Genomic DNA, 14,251 nt, shown 5'->3' on the forward strand with positions numbered 1-14,251 from the left:
AACTTCACATCCCCTAACTGGTCACGAATCACTCATATTCTCCTTCTGCTTTGGCACCCCTGGGCGCGGCGCTGGCACGCACAACACGTTGTCGCCAAGTGGCGCGGGGTAGGGGTCCAGAGCCGGCGACGCGGGAGCGCCCCTCCCCCGCCCCGGCAGCCGCCCTGCGGCTCCCCCTTGGGGACGCGGGGTGCGGGGCGCCGCGGGTCCGGGGCGGCTCCGGCACCTGCGCACCCTCGCGGTGCCTCGCCTGCTCAGCGACCAGCAGCGCGGGTTTCACCTTCCGCGGCTCTCCAGCGCGTTTCTTCTGTCTCGTTTCACGGCGAACCGAAAACGGGTTAACCTGGGGTGGTTGGAAGCCGTGTTACTGGATCACGCCACTGCCTTCCCAGCCGGCTATTTCCATCCTTACGTAGAGACAGGGAAAACGGGCGCCCTAAACAGCTGGGTGAAGGGACCTTGGAGCTGCAGCAGAGGAATCCCGTTTAGGTTTTGAAATGCTTCCCAGGTATTTTCTATTTGGGAGAAGTCTCTCCGTGTGAAAAGTTCCGCCGTCTTCCCACAGCACGGTCAGCAGCGGTAGCCTCTTCTCCAACCCGGCGATTAAATACTGGGGTGGCAGTGTAGACAAGAACAGCAAAGGGCTAGAGCGGTTGTCTTTAGTGGAAAACCCTCAGTTTACAGATGAGGAGGTGTAGAGAGGATGAACGCCTTGCCAAGCAATGCCTGGACTAGTCTGATCCGGATTAATGCCCTGTCTGTGGCCCCGCGTGCTTGAGTGCTTCGTTCCCCCAGGTTGTGAAGCGTCCTAATCAGGAGGGAAATGAGGAAAATAACAAATACCCGCGTAATTTGGTTACCTACATCATGTACCACACCATGTCCCCATATACTTTTTAAAGACTCAGCCATTAAAAAGCATAAATCAGTGTTTGTTTTTAATACTGTTCTTTGCGTTAAATTATTCTCCTCTGGCTGTAACCTCACATCAGCCCACTTGAATAGCACTTTGGTCCAAAACGAACTAGTTAACTGAGTAAAAGAGATGAGAAGACTTCATTAACATGAGCTAAAGATTAAACTTGTATAGACAATATTTGGCCACAAATAAATTTGAAAGCTCTCCATTATGCAAATCAGACTTCAATGACATAGCATTTTCCACCTGATTCTCACTCAAAGTTCAAATATAATCTTTTAAAAAATTTTTTTAATGTTTATTTTTATTTATTTATTTATTTATTGACAGAGAGAGAGAGCACGAGCAGGGGAGGGGCAGAGAGAGAGACAGAGACACAGAATCCTAAGGAGACTCCAGGCTCTGAGCTGTCAGCACAGAGCCGGTGGTGGGGCTTGAACCCAGGGTTGGGAGATCATGACCTGAACTGAAGTTGGGCTTAACCGACTGAGCCAACCAAGGTGCCCCAAAGTTCAAATATAATCTTAATACATTTGGCAAGAATGTGGAGAAGTAGGTACATTCAAGCTTTTTGTGTGTGACGCTGTAGACTGGTACAGCTTATTGGAAGGGAAATTTTGCACATCCTATCAAAAATGTCAAATGCGTATACCTTTGACTAAGCAATTCCACCTTTAAGAATTGTCCTACTGGGGGCGCCTGGGTGTCTCAGTCGGTTGAGCATCCATCTCTTGGACTCTTGATTTCAGCTCAGGTTATGGTCTCAAGCTTGATGGCATCGAGCCAGAGTCAGATTCTGCTTGGGATTCTCTCCTCTCTTTCTGCCCCTCACCTGCTTGTGCACAGTCTCTTTCAAAATAAATAAACTTAAAAAAAAAAATTCCTACTGAAAGACTTGCATGTGTGCACAAAAACATGTACAAAGTCCTTGTTCAAACCTTATTTAAAGAAATATCTATATTATCTATCATCCATGATGTACAACCATACCGTAGAATACTGCACAGCAGCTGAAATGAACGTACTGATGAGGAAGGATTTCTAAAAATTGTATTACAAAAGTAAAAAGCAGGGGTGCCTGGGTGCCTCAGTTGCTGGCTCAGTCGAAGTCGTCTGACTTCTGCTCAGATCATGATCTCACAGTTCGTGGGTTCAAATCCAGCTTCAGGCTCTGTGCTGACAGCTCAGAGCCTGGAGCCTGCTTCGAATTCTGTGTTTCCCTTGCTCTCTCTGCCCCTCCCTGACTCATTCTCTCTCCCTCCCACCCCCTCTCTCTCTGAATCCAAAGCAGGCTCCAGGCTCTGAGCTGTCAGTACAGAGCCCGACCTGGGGCTCAAACCCATGAGCTATGAGATCATGACCTGAGCCGAAGTCAGACACCCAACCGACTGAGCCACCCAGGCGCCCCTAATTCTGGAAACTTTTTAATGCAATTTACATAATTAATCCATACAGATTTTGATCCATATTCATTTAAACCATTAACCCATAAATTTTGAAAAGCTTAAGGGGGGAGGGGGTGTATTAGTAGGAAGATAGCCAAATATGAAAACCACCATTCTAAACCATTCTACCCACTTTTCTAGTCATTTGTACCCCACCCTACCCACCCCCCCCTTGGCCCATACATTCTAGCTTCCCACTTACCGAGCATACCAAGATCTCTCCCAGTTCCTCAAGTTAAAATTCTGTGGGTTTGGTTGGTTTTTTGTTGTTGTTGTTGTTGTTTTTAAAGCCTCCTCTCTCCTTCCCCTCTACCTCTGGTCAGGCTTCAAATCCTCTGGTTTCTTCTCACATCCCTGTCCTTTCTCATCCTTACAGCCAATTCCCCTGCCCACCCTGAGTCTCTGCTACCAGTGCCTAGATTACAGAAACAGCCTATCCATTAAGTATTTACAGATGACTTTCCATTCAGGTCTCTCTGTCCTTATTGCTCCATTTGCCACAGGGACAGCGTAAAGCTGTGGTCCTAGACCCTGAGAAGCGTAGTGTAGGACCATAACAGGAGGGGTATATGTGCATGCGAGTGGATTTAAATGTTTGTGTGTTGGGGGACAAGGGTTACGGGAGGGGTGATAAACTTGCAATAATACAAAAGGAGTCTAGTATACCTGAATGCCGTGCATCTTTTCTGCAGACTTTGGGAAGCTTTTGAAGGCTTTTAAGTGGGAAGGACACGAGTGATCTGTATTTTGTTTTTTAAATCATTATTCTCCCGATTTGCATTGCACATACCATCCTGTGGGTACCTACCCCTTCCTAGTTTGGAGTATCCTAGCACCTCCTTTTCCAATACTTTATCTTTTAAATTAATTAATTTTTGAGAGAGAACACAAGTGGAGGAGAGGCAGAGAGAGAAGGATTGAGATAGAATCCCAAGCAGCTCCACTCAGCACAGAGCCCAATGCGGGGCTTGAACTCTTGAACCCTGAGATCATGACCTGAGCCAAAACCAAGAGTGAGGCTCTCAATGACTGAGCCACGCAGGCACCTCTCCAATACTTTCTTTCAAAATATAGGTCAGGGGCGCCTGGTGACTCAGTTGGTTAAGCAACCAACTCTTGGTTTTGGCTTAGGTCGTGATCTCACAGTTGGTGGGACTGAGCCCCACACTGAGCTCTGCACTGACAGCGCAGAGCCTGCTAGAGCCTGCTTGTGATTCTCTGTCTCCCTCTCTCTGCCCCTCCTCCCACTCTCTCTCTCTCAAAATAAATAAACACCAAAAAATTAAAATAAAATACAGGTCAAAGTTCAACACAAGGAAGCCTACTCCATACCTATCACCGCCTCCACCAAGTTCACAGACCTTCAGCACTCTTGCATACATTATCTCATCCGGTGTTGCTTAATGGCTCTTCTATCACAGAGGCATGAGCTGTCTTGCATCTATATATTTCATCAAGCCCAAAAGGTCAGGGAAGGATGTTGTCAATTTTCTCCTAGTTCAGCTACCAGCAGTTGCCACTCCCAAACACACACACACACACACACACACCACCACCACCACCACCACCATTCAGGTTTGGTAAAGGAGAGAGGCTCAGTAAGTGTTCATTACCTGACATTTAAAATGTAAACCTGTTACCTTTTAGGCTATCCACTACACTTGACCTGGTTGGTCTCTTTCCATACCGACTCTTAATACCCAACAGGAGATTAAGTTCCTGGCACAGTCAGGTCCTAATGACCATGGTGCATATTTCAGTCAGTACCGTGCAACACCACTGGCTCTTAATCTGTTTGGTCTGAGATCAAACAGCCAGGGTGCCATTCCATTAACATGTGCTGAACAAGAAGTCGCAACTAGGCGATACGGCCACCTCCTCCTCCACCTTGCCCCTTATTGGGGACTCCTAGTCAATGGACAACCTGGGTACAAAATGAAGAGTCCCTAGGAACAAGACAGCAATGACGTAAATCACAGGGCTTCCCAGGAGATTGGCACATGCACTATCTACGCCAGTGGGCATCAAGAGGTTACAGGCAAAGGACAATGAATGGCAGTTATCAATCATTGACCCAAGCCTGTGACAGGCCAAGCTTACCTGTCAGAAAGTGTTTCTATGGGAACAACCTCGGGGGAGAAGAGCCAGGGAGGCCGGAAGTTCAGATGTCCATTGCCCAGCCAACTCCTCCTCATCTTTCAAGCTGCAGATCTAGACCCTTCTCCCTCCTTGGTCTCGTTTTCATTGATCAGCTCCTGACTCTGAACTCCTTTGGCACTTACAGTCTTTCCGCTCAGTTTAACACGATTACATACTCTCATTTCGTACATGAATGTTTGATGTCTTATAAGCCTTATCTTCCCTCCCTTTTAAGCTTTTGTCTGTTTGAGAGAAAATCCAATAGACACTTCCCTACTAAACAGCACCAGCCCAGTAATTTGAAATTTGATGAGAAAAACACAGCATCTCTCTGGCAGACATTTTTCCATTAATGGCAGGAGTGAACTGGCTGGTCCCCCTTGGCCAACTTGAGGTGAACAACAATATTTAGATGTTGTTAGCAGGTCCCCTTGGACTACACGTTATTCTTACACTTGGGGTTGCTAGGTTTAGCAAAAACACAGGGCACCCAGATAAGTTTGAATTTCAGACACATAATTAATTTTTTTTAGTGTAAGTATGCTCCATAAACAGCAAGGGACCTACTTCTATTAAAACAATCATTTGTTGGAGCACCTGGGTGGCTCAGTGGGTTAAGCATCTGACTTTGGCTCAGATCATGATCTCACAGTTTGTGGGTTCAAGCCACATGTCGGGCTCTGTGCTGACAGCTGGGAGCCTGGAGCCTGATTCGGATTCTGTGTCTCCCTCTCTCTCTGCCCCTCCCCCACTTGTGTACTCTATCTCTCAAAAATAAATGTTTAAAAAAATTTTAAAAACCAATTGTTTGTTGTTTATTGGCAATTCAAATGTGATTCTATATCCTGTATTTTATCTGGCTGGCAACTCCCCATCTCCACTTGTTAGTAATCACAGTTTGGATAAAGTTGTCTCAAAACCAAACTCTGCTGTCATGGCAGCTAGAGGTAATAACTTTCACTTAACAGCCTACTGTGTGCCAAGAACAGTATTAGGAACTTTCTGTAAAATACTCATTTAATCCTGGCAATAACACTGTGAATAGGTATGATTCCCTTCAGACAGGACAGGGCTCTCCACCTTTAACCAGAGATTAAGTAATACCCTCAAGGTCACATGACCAGATACCAAAGAACCTTGAGATTCAAATTTGAGTCTCCCTCCAGCATCCCTATTGCACTGCCCACAGATAAATGTACAACATGTAATTCACAGTTGCACAAAAAAATACGATTTAAGCATTATATGACTAAGTAGTTTAAGATCCTTTTTTTTTCAAATTATCTATTGAACAAGTAAAAAAAAAACAGGAAAATTATATTTGTGAAATTGGCTACTTTGCAAATATATTGCTAAAGTCTGAATTTTCTGTTTGCCTTTCCTACCCCCCACAACGCACACATTTCACCCTATCCCAGGATATAAAAAAATATTTTAAAGAATACTTTGCAGTGGACCCAACCTTAGCATTATCACCCAGTTTAGATTTTGGTTGTGTGAGCAAGTACCTATTGAGCCTTCTGAAACAGATCATTTGGTGGTATTTTTGTTTTGGTCCCGGGAGAGGTTTTAAGACTTTCCATTAGTCTAGATTTGAGGATTTTCTAAACCTAATTCTTTCTGAATACAAGTATCTTCTTGTTTCACAGTAAATTTTGTGCTTATGAAAGTTCTTGTAGTTTTTATGCTTCAGAGATATTCAAAATTAAAAGTAATAATTCACCAGATAATGGAATCATCGCCTGTTTCTCTATCAAAGTTAAATAGTAAGCTTTCCAAAGCTGCTTTTATTCTGCTCAAACTATTATACTCCTTGGAGGTGTCTGAACAGGAACTATTGAACTATGGGAAAAACAAGTAGCATTTTCTAGGGGCGCCTGGATGGCTCCGTTGGTTAAGCGTCCAACTTTGGCTGAGGTCATGATCTCACCGTTCCTGAGTTCGAACCCCACGCCCACGTCGGGCTCTGTGCTGACAGCTCAGAGACTGGAGCCTGCTTCGGATTCTGTTCTCCCTCTCTCTCTCTGCCCTTCCCCTGCTCATGCTCTGCCTCTCTCAAATCTCAAAAATGAATAAACTTTAAAAAAACAAAAACCAAATAGTACTTTCTGACTATTTATACATAAATATAAATGTGTTAAATTGTCTAAATATAAAGAGGTACCCTAAATATAAATTCTTCCATTTGTATGGACAATTCTTCCACTGTCATCAAATCTTCATTATATGGTTCCAGAGTGTGTGATGGTGTGAAGGGAAAAGGTGAATGAGGATGATAAAAAAAAATTAATAAGCCAAACCCTTCTAGAGCCCAAAAGTTTTGAAAATATTGCTTTGAGTAATCCTGGACATGGACCACAGATTTGGAAAGGTCTATTTTAGTCCAAAGGGATGAGATACAAAAGAGACAAAAACAAACAAACAAAAGCCCAAAAAGTATCTCCCAGAAGTGGCACAAATGTCTCTGAGAGTGAAATATAAGGCGGTCCATGTACGTTGATTTTTAAGCCTCCTGAGAATTATCACAGGCATCAACTATACTTCCAGGTCATGGTTTGCTGAGCAGAAAGACCACAATGGTAGAGAATCCTGTGTCCATTAAATATTAAAGTCGTCATCACAAGAGAGTGAAATAAGCTGATCAAAATAGGTTGATCAAGTTTGTGATGCAGGTTTTAGGTTACCCTCAGATGAATGTGGCCTCACCGCCCACCCCCCCCCCCACACACACACACGCGCGCGTTCAGAGAACACACAATAAGCTAATTTAATTGGAAAGAGACACACAAGACACTGCAGCTCCCAGGAGGAGGGGGGCAGGGTTTTGGAGGTGGGAGTGAAGTGCCATTTTTTTTACTCTGTAAAACTTTGTGTAAAGTCTGTTACACTCAAACAAGCACGTATTAATGTCATAAAGCCATCAGAGAAAAGCAAAAGCAATTAGAATGACGGTCAAGCTGTTGGTCTCAACTTTGAAGGAAAGGAAGGGAAGGGAAGGGAAGTGTGGTGGGGAGGGCAGTGGAGGAGAGTGATGGGGAGGGGAGGGAAGGGGGCAGGAAGATAATGGGCCTCTGCTCTCCTTTAACTCGGGAGACTTGGTGTCATTAGCGCCATTTCATAGTATCCTTTACACTATAAGTCTGAACTCCAAAGTGGGGTCTAACTTCCCAAAGGAAAAGAAAGCAAGTGAATCTCAACGGTCTGCTATTCATTGGCTCATGCTCGCAGAGGTATTCAGTGTCCCAATCCTGTGTAATCACACACATAAGTGGGGGCGGGAAGTATGAGGACAGTGGGCAGAGAATAAGCTTGAGGGGAAATGGGTAGGAGGCTACTCCTAATCCCCCACCCCCACCCCCCCAAAAAAAAAAAAAAAAAAAAAAAGGGCCGGGGGGGAACTGGCCTGAGTTTTAACAGCAAAGGCCTGGGTCCCAACCTCAGAGATTTTCAGAAAGACACCCACGCCTCTAACCTTGGAAGTCGGTGGAGAACGCTGCTCATGTGCTTGCTGCAGGTGCTTGGCGGGAAGCCTGGTGTACAGGGTCGGCCTAGCGAGCGGGTGAGTGGCTACTGAGCGATGCAGACACCGTGGATGAAGCCAGGTTCTTCTGCTCTCCCCGTTTCATTTCAGAAAGAACAGTGTGAACACGTGGCTCACTCTGAGCGTTTGGTTTTGGTTTTATTGTAAGTGTTAAGGATTCACTAATGGTGCTGCCTTAGTTGCCTATTTGGTGTTTATGGGAAGTTCATCCGTCTGCTTCATAATCACCTGGGGTGTCTACACGCAGATCCCTGGGGCCCGCCCCAGAGCTATTCTCTCAGAACTGCAAGTTTGGGCCTGTACTGAAGGAAAGTATTAGCCAATGAATACAATTCTGATTCCCTCTGAAGAACTCACCTCTCAATCACCCCACTCCTCCCCATCAAGAGCGGTCCATTTATTTTGCAATCAGCAAAAGGCATCCTGCTTCCTCCGCACCCCCAGCCCCCAGAGATCATGGACAGCCTGGATCCTGCGGTGCACTTAAGAAAGCCGGGTTCTGACCCCTTGGCTGCAAGTCTCCTCCTTCCAAGCGGCGCTTCCTTCTTTCTGGCCCTCTCCTTTCCTCCCAGGGTGGGCCCTCCAAGGGGTGGAGCGGGCTGTGGTACGCACCCTAGGCCCAGCGGGTGGCCAAGGTTGAAGCTTCTTGGGCGACAGAAGCTTGGATGTGGTGGCCCGGGTGTTCCCACGCACGCGCCGGAGGCCCCTTCCAGGTGCAGGCTAGAGCCCAGGGTAGAAAGAAAAGTGGAAAGCGGGTCCTCCACGTGTACTTCTGGGCCCCGGGTGTCAACGGTGGGGGGCGGGGGGCGGCCCGAAGCACAGCTTCTATCTTGGAGATGTTAACCAGCATTCTATTTCAGATGAGTGTATTCCGTGTTTGCAGAACGGGAGAGAGAATCCCGGGAGGCGCGCGGTTCCCCCGGGACGCTTTCATCTGGGAGTGCGGGGACCCGCGCCGGCGCGGAGCGTTGGGACTGCCTGCCCTGAAAGCTAAAACCTGGCGCAGTTGGGGCTGGTGAGGTGTGAGCCCGAAGTTTCAGATGCTCACAGCAGGGCTGCGGGATCATCCTCCTTTCTGAAGACTGCGAGCAGGAAGTCCTTCTCTCCCTTATGCCAGCACCTATCGAAATTCCAGGTGCAGAGGGCAAAGGCAGGCGCCGTTTCTCGCTCTCTCTCTCCGGCTGCGACTCCCGGCTGAGCGCGCCTGGCTCAGCTTTGCATTTCCCGACACCGCCAGCCGGCAAAGCACTCAGGTGCCTCCCTGGGCAGTTTCTCGGCTGCAGCGCGGAGGCCAGCCTGCCGCCAAGCTTTCTGCCTAGGCTCGGCGCCACCGGGGCCGGCCGAGGGCGTGGTCGCGAGGCAACACCGACGGCGCCAGCCCGGGTTTCGAACGGGCTCCCGGACAGGTGCCTGCCTGAAATCCGGCTCCTTGGCATTCCCCCCCCCCCCCCCCCCCCCGCCAGCCTCCCCTGCAAAAGCAGACTGCTTGAAATGCTCTCGGCCTCGGGCAGCGCCTACGGACCTGGAAAGAGGGCTGACAACGCCAAGGGCCTGCGAACTGGGGTTCTGCCTTTTACCCGCCTCACGGTCGCACTGCGCGCTGAACCCGGTCCCGCCTCCCGACTGTCCACCCGCTGGTCCGACCCTCCGCTCCGCTCCGCGCTGCGCGCCTGGACGCTCGAGGTCACCTACTCGAAGTCACCACGACTGGGCAGTCCTGGGGGCGTCGAGGAGCGCCCCCGAAGGCCAACGCCCCGCCCTCCTTTCCATCTCCCGGAGCTGAGCTCGCGCCCCTCGCCGTCCCAGGAGCCCCCGCCGTCGCCCAGCTGGCCAAGTCCCCTTGGCTCATTTCAGAGATGCGGCGCGATAAAGAAAAGGCGGCTACTTTGCATTCTGCAGCTGCTGGGACGCCCTGGCTGGGAGCGCGGACCCGGGGTTCCGGCCCCCGCCCTCCGCGGGCGCTGGAAGGGACCGGGACGCCCACAGTGACAGGCCAGGTAGTGGCCGGGGTGGGGGCCCAGGCCGCGACACCGCGCGCCCCAGCACTTACCTTGCCTCTGGCTAGCAATTCCATGATGTAGCCAAACTCACTTATCTCCCCCGACTCGGTCATGGTTACGACCCTTCACAAACTCTGGAGGACCCGGACGGGTGCATCGAATTTGTTCTCCCCCCACCCTCTCTTTTTAGTCTGAGTTTTGCCAAGCGCCGCTCCAGGATGCGGTTAACGAGGCAAAACCAGCAAGCTCGGGGAAAAGCCCAAAGCGGGGTTGGGCGGGCTCGAGGCCCGAGAGGGATCCGGGCGGCCGCGTCCTGGGATCTGGGTGCAGCGGCAGGGGCAGGGCGGAGTATCTGAACAAACCAGGGCGGCGGCAGCGGCAGTGAAATGCACACCAGGCGGAGCCCCGCGCCGAGGCCCCGCCTCCTCGGGGGTCGCGGCCCGCGCGCCTCCAGCCCGGGGTCGAGCTGCTGCGGAGACAAACAGCGACACAAAAGCGGGTCCGCTCCCGGCGTGGCGCGGTCCCAGCCCAACGACACCCCCCCCTCCGCCCTCGGGATGGTGAGAGCGGTGCCTCCTCGGATGCCGGGGAAGGTGGCCTTCCGGAGCTCCTGGCGCGAGGACTGGGGGGGAAAAAAAAACCATCACACTGTCTGGAGGTGCGAGGGCAGAGAGGATGAATGCAGAGGAGGCAACAACAAAGGATCAGGCTGCCAGCGCCGGAAAAAAAAAAAAAAAAATTAGTGAGAGCCCAGAAAATGGCAACGCCGCGTCTCAAGTCAGCCTTCCTGAAACCCAATAGGTAACAAAGACCAAGCCCAGCGCTTCCGAGATGAGAACAAATACAAGGATTGTATTTTAAACACTCTAAGTGTGCAAGGGCGATTGTATCTCTATATCCTCCTGATACTCGACTTTCCCATAATTAAAAAAAAAAAAAAAGCATCATTTTTGCCAGCACTGCATGAACACCCTTAGTTACGACTCACTCACTTTTCCAACAATTCGTTTCATTACCCGAGTTAAGCCTTCAGCGCATGTTTCTCACATTTTATACTTCTTTTTAAAATAGCAGCTCCCCCAGGAAGCGGGGGCTGAAGTGGCCTCCCGGTCTCCTCCCTGCTTCATTCATACCTGACAATCTTTGCTTCCCTTGAAAATAATACTTGGCTTAACAAGTCTGCCCTGGTCTATTACTCCCCTGTGGGCTGTCTCTTTTCTTCCTCGGAAAGGAGAAAAGCGATAAGGGCTTGAGTTTTCCCCCAAAAACAAAATCAGCCAGCGATAATTGGATTAGACACAAACACAAGATTTACTACAGGAGTGAAGCCACTTTCCTTAAGCAGGTTGGCATCGTGCTGAGCTTGGGCTCAGCACCAGTGGGCAGGGTGGTGTATGGAAAGGACCCATTTTGCAGGCACAGGGCAGCTTTCGAGGCTCCATAATACACGGAGGGGGGGGTCCTCTTGGGCTCTTCTGTTGTTGGTCATGTTCTGACTTCTCTCCTCTGGCCCAGAGAGCTGTGTTTCTTCCCCCACCCACCCCCCACCCTGGTCCCTACACACCTCTCCTTAAAGCTTCAATAATGTTGCTCCTTAACTGTTCTAATCATAACTTTCCTACTTCTTCAATGTGTTACATTCCTCTATGAGCTGATGCTGACTCTTGATTAGAGCAAAGCAGCAAAAGATAAGGCACTAGGTGTTTGGGGCTGAGTAGGAGGTCAGACACAATCATAATACTTCTTGCTTGGAAGCTTCTTGTCCTCAAGTTCTGGAGAACCTCCTGTGTTCTCTTTGCTTCTATAATAAAACTAGCAGGATTCTTTAAAAAATTTTTTAATGTTTATTTTTATTTTTGAGAGAGAGAGAGCACAAATGGGGAAGGGCAGAGACAGAGGGAGACACAGGATCCAAAGCAGGCTCCAGGCTCTGAGCTGTCAGCACAGAACCTAATGCAGGTCTCGAACCCATGAACCGTGAGATCATGACCTGAGCCGAAGTTGGATGCTTAATGGACTGAGCCACCCAGGTGCCCCAAAATACTAGCAGGATTCTAACACATCCATAGCATTTATGAACAGATTCTTCCCTAACATTAGCAATAGCCAACAGATTACCAGAAAGAGGCACTGCTCTAAAAGTGAAAGTTTTTCATGCCCCAGAATGGAATCTGGCACATAATAAAAACCACAGTGTTAGAACTGAACTAGTCTTCCGTCTGCATGAAAAGCAAGAGGGAGGAAAGTTGAGACAAAGGGGCATACAAGCCAAATGTTTCCTCTTAAAAAGCTTTCCCCCAAACCCCATCCAATGACTTCCACTTACATATCCCTTGTGAGAACTGGGTCATATGTCCACCCCTAGCTTCAAGGAAGGTTGGGAAGGTGATTATTTTACTCTGGGAGCATTGCCACTGTAAACAAAATCAAGGACTTGCTAGTAAGGAAGAAGAAGAAACAGATATTGGATAGGAAATTGTTAGTTTCTGCTATCCCTTGGGTAAGTCCATTCAATTTTCTGAGTTTCAGCTTTCCCTTCTGTAAAATGACCAGTTTGGAACTAAACAGTCTCTAACCCTCCCTGATCTTAACGCTAAGATCTCTGATCTAAGGATCCCTTTGCCATCTGGCAGCACCAGCACTTTTCCCTGAAAAAAAAGTTGCTATTGTCAAAGGTCTGTCCACCTGACCGCAGAAACACCCCAGGCAAAATATCGTTCTCAGTTGCCTGGATTCCTACCCAAGACCAAGATAGTGGTGGAGACAAGGGTCTTAGAATCAGTTGCTCAGCGACAAGGAGAAGTGCCCGTGAGAGTCCAGGTCAGTGTTCAGAAATTACAACCTGGGTTAGATCCTGGAGTTTACGCCGACGCCTGGTGGTATTTACCACTCTTTATGGTTGGCAGTGTGTGAGGCACTATGGAGCATTCAAAACCTTTCAAAGTGGGGCGCCTGGCTAGCTCAGTTGGTAGAGCATGTGACTCTTAATCTCAGTGTCGTGAGTTTGAGCCCCACGTTGGGTGTGGAGCAAAGACCTTTCAAAGATGACAGGCATACAAAATAAAGACCACAAAAATCTCTCCTGAAATTCTAAGCATGAACCTCAAAGACACAGGGACAGACAGTCAACAGGTACCAAACAAAAGTGTGGTTTATCATTGCTTTTCTAAGAACAAATGAAGATTAATATGATAAACACTGATATCAATTAAACTTCATTCCCCAAAGGAACCAAAATTAAGAAGAAGATTAACTGGGGCGCTTGGGTGGCTCAGCCTATTAAAGTGAACGACTCTTGATCTCAGGTCATGACCTCAGGGTTCACGAGTTCAAGCCCCACATCCAGTTCTACGCTGGCTGTTGGCTCAGAGCCCGCTTGGGATTCTGTCTCTCCTTCTCTCTGCCGCTCCCTCACTTGTGCACCCACACACTGCACTTTCTCTTGCAAAATAAATAAATAAATTTTTAAAAAAAGTTAATTCACATTTCTTAAATATCACGAAATTAACATGACAGATGCTGCTTCACAGGGAGCTTTCCTACCTAAGAGAAAGGTATTTAACAGTGGGATTATGTAATGTGTGAATTTTTCACACAGAGAGGACTAGCGATGCTAAATGGGTCACTTGCTGTGGGAAACCCTCTAATTGCCAACCTCCATCTAACAGAGAAGGACTTCAATGCAACTGCTCCAATACCGTGCCAATTACTGAAGTAAACATAACGCATATGCAGTCTTGACTTCATTTTCACCCCTAACACCCTACTTTCTCCATCTGAGGGTAAACAACATGATACATTAAGAGTTTTAACAAATACTGACAGAAAACATATTTCAAGTTTTTCTTAAACCATGGACACAAGTAGGTGTGGAGGTTTAGAAGGTTGAAATCTATGATGATGAATACGTAGCAGTTTAAGAGTTAGAGGCTGGAATAAGAAATCTAAAAAGATCTCGGTTTTGGTAAACCCTTGGTTTTTATTTCAAAAGTACAAGCAGAAAAATGTGGCTTTCTGACAAAAATGCATCCTAGCACCTGTACCCAGAAAGGTCATTTTAAAAACCCAAATCTTTTTTTTTTTTTTAATTTTTTAATGTCTTGTTTCTTTTTGAGAGAGCAAGAGAGACAGAGAGTGAGCAAGGGAGAGGCAGAGAGCAAGGGAGACACAGAATCTGAAGCAGGTTCCAGGCTCTGAGCTGTCAGCA

At 48.0% G+C, this 14,251-nt stretch overlaps 1 pseudogene; it reads right to left on the reverse strand.

Moving 5' to 3' along the window:
* Positions 1-485: 485 nt before the first annotated feature.
* LOC125935396 (E3 ubiquitin-protein ligase TRIM36-like) lies at positions 486-10,157 on the reverse strand (annotated as a pseudogene).
* Positions 10,158-14,251: the final 4,094 nt, after the last annotated feature.

The sequence above is a fragment of the Panthera uncia genome (genome assembly GCF_023721935.1).
Source record: "Panthera uncia isolate 11264 chromosome A1 unlocalized genomic scaffold, Puncia_PCG_1.0 HiC_scaffold_17, whole genome shotgun sequence".
NCBI lineage: Eukaryota > Metazoa > Chordata > Mammalia > Carnivora > Felidae > Panthera > Panthera uncia.